At 45.9% G+C, this 2641-nt stretch overlaps 1 pseudogene; it reads left to right on the top strand.

The window, feature by feature from the left end:
* Positions 1–1257: 1257 nt before the first annotated feature.
* LOC113618702 (NF-kappa-B inhibitor-interacting Ras-like protein 1) lies at positions 1258–1836 on the top strand (annotated as a pseudogene).
* The last annotated feature ends 805 nt before the right edge of the window (positions 1837–2641 follow it).

The raw sequence follows: 2641 nt of genomic DNA, 5'->3' as shown, positions 1-2641 counted from the left end.
GGAGTGTATATATGTCCATGCCACTCTCTCACTTCGTCCCAGTTTACCCTTCCCCCTCCCCGTGTCCCTGTGCTCTCTTCACCTGATAGCTTCCTACTCATTGTTTTAGGATTTGCCTCCAATCCAAATTTTCCAATGTAGCCTTCAGGGACAGCTTCAGGCAAGTTCCGTTTCCCCCTGGAGTCAAGAATGCTCCATTCCCATGCCTGGGGCCAGGCCCAGAGTGGACACCTAGCCAACACAGTGTAATAGATCAATGCAATCAGCTTCTACTTTGGAGAACTGATACTGATCAGGATTTAATGGTAATTATTTGTTTGTTTGCTTGACCCTTCAAAATTAACCCTTGAGTAAGCCCATCCTTACCTAATGCCGAGTGAAGAGACTGAAAGTGAAACAGCACCTCACCATGCCATTTAGTAACCTGACTTCCAGGTTTCCTGCTCACTTCCCAAGAGAGAAAAGCGACCTTTGAATACCTCTCTGTGCAAGTGCTTTCAGTGTTGTCTCGTTTACCCCTACGACACAGCAGCACTGTCATTCCCATGTTATGGCTGAGCGACCTGACTCAGAGAAGTCAAGTAACTTGTCTTAGGTCACACAGCCAGGAATTGGACTGATTGCCCTCAATCTTTCCCCACACCAGGCTGCTCCCAGATCCAAGAGAAACTAAACTGCCGTTGTGGTGCTCTCTCTCCATCAATGTGGTACCACTACAGAGCCACACTGCCCTCTGAATTTTATAGGAGCAGGGGACAGGGGAGGTCTCCTAAACCAGCCGCTGCCTGTTGGCTTTCTGGCCTTTTAGAGGGTCTGGAAGAATCTGGAGAGGAAGAACATGATCTCCAGCATCAGAAACCCTGAGATGGATTGGTTTGGAGTCTCCTGAAAGCATTGTAAGCAAGAGGCTTCTTGATGTACAGTAGCCGGTGGCTGCTGATCTAGCCACAGACAAATCTCAGTTCAGCATGGCTTTTGCAGTGGCTAAATAGATTTCAGGTCGTCCTACCTTTGTGGCTTGAGTGGGAGGGAACTGAAGTCCCTCCTCGAAGACAGGAGTGACAGCTTAGGAGTGAAACCCTGACTTCATGGCATCATGGACCCAGGTTTTCGACACAGACCCCTTGTGTGCTATAGCATTGAAGCACCACCTATGATGATGATCTCTCCCTTTGGGGGTTGGGGGTGTCAGCCCCTCAGATCCTCTGCTTCTCACCGTGACTATTAGTTGTTGGCTTTCCAACATCCTAAGAGAAGATGGGAAAGGTCTGTAAGGTTGTGGTTTGTGGCTTGTTAAATGTCGGGAAAATGGCGATTTTGGAGTAGCTCCTTTATGGGAATCATCCTATTAGAATGGAGGACTGCGAAACAATGGAAGATGTGTATATGGCTTCAGTGGAAACAGATCGGGGAGTCAAGGAACAGTGACATTTTTACGACACCAGGGGCCTACAGGAAGGTATGGAGCTGCCAAAGCATTATTTTTCATTTGCCGGTGGCTTCGTTTTTGTGTACAGTGTGAATAACTTTGAATCCTTTCAAAGAGTGGAGCTTCTGAAGAAAGAAATTGATCGGTTCAAAGACAAAAAAGAGGTGGCAATTGTTGTGTTAGGAAACAAAACTGAACTTTCTGAGCAGAAACAAGCGGACACTGAAGTGGCACAGCAGTGGGCCAGGAGCGAGAAGGTGCCTCTGTGGGAGGTGACGGTCACAGATCTCAAGACCCTGATCGAGCCCTTAACCCTGCTAGCCCGCAAACTCTCCCAGCCCCAGAACAAAGCGAGCTTCCCTCTGCCTGGGAGGAGAAGCAAAGGCAACTACAGCTCCGAGAACTAAACCCTAGGGTGCACAACTGTCTCTTGAAATAGTGACTGCCTGGAGGTGTCCGTGAACTCATGTAAAACAGGCCATTTCTATCTAGCTTTGGTCCTTAGGAAACCCCTAGGGAAGTAAGTTAATGCACTTTTAGTTATAATTCAGTTACTATTGCCTGACATGAAGTAATATATTTGCATTCTCCTTGTTTCAAACTTGTCCCTGAAATTAGCACCTTTGTTATCTATATTATGTTGGATTTGTCAAGAGAATAAAATAAAGTTTAGGTGGTATGCACATGTAAAAAAAAAAAAAAGCACCAAGGCAAAAATCAACAAATCCACTTCTTCCAGCCCTGGTATTAGGTGAAATGCCCACCAGGGCTTTCATTAGAATTGAAAATCAGACTAACTGTTCCAAATACAGGGCTTCTCTTTTCTTGGCTCCCAAGGAAGCCATAAAGGAGAAAGAGAGACCCAGCCGATGCAGGCTGATGGGAAAGGGGGGCATCCCAGAAGACTGTAGAGTTTTCAGATGTATGAATAATTTGAATAAAGATCGTTAGCAACATGCCATTTCTTCTGTGCCAAGAACAGAGTCCTCCCTTTATAAATCTCCTCAGGGGAGCGACTGTGATGGATAGATGCTGGGCTTTGTAAAGGTGGATCCATTTTACTCAGTGGGTGCCAAGGCGCTCGATAAATAAACCGACGATTATAAACCATCCCTTCAAAAGTCAGGAAGGAAACACAGGAAAACATTCACAGTAGTTTCCAGGAATGTGCTAGTTCTGTTTCCTTCTCCTGTTCTATTTTTTTTTTTAATT

Source organism: Aethalodelphis obliquidens, unplaced genomic scaffold (genome assembly GCF_003676395.1).
Source record: "Aethalodelphis obliquidens isolate GAN/ISIS:26980383/991018 unplaced genomic scaffold, ASM367639v1 scaffold6, whole genome shotgun sequence".
Taxonomy (NCBI): Eukaryota; Metazoa; Chordata; class Mammalia; order Artiodactyla; family Delphinidae; genus Aethalodelphis; species Aethalodelphis obliquidens.
Note: the sequence above shows the minus strand (reverse complement) of the source record. Positions and strands in the feature narration are given on the sequence as shown.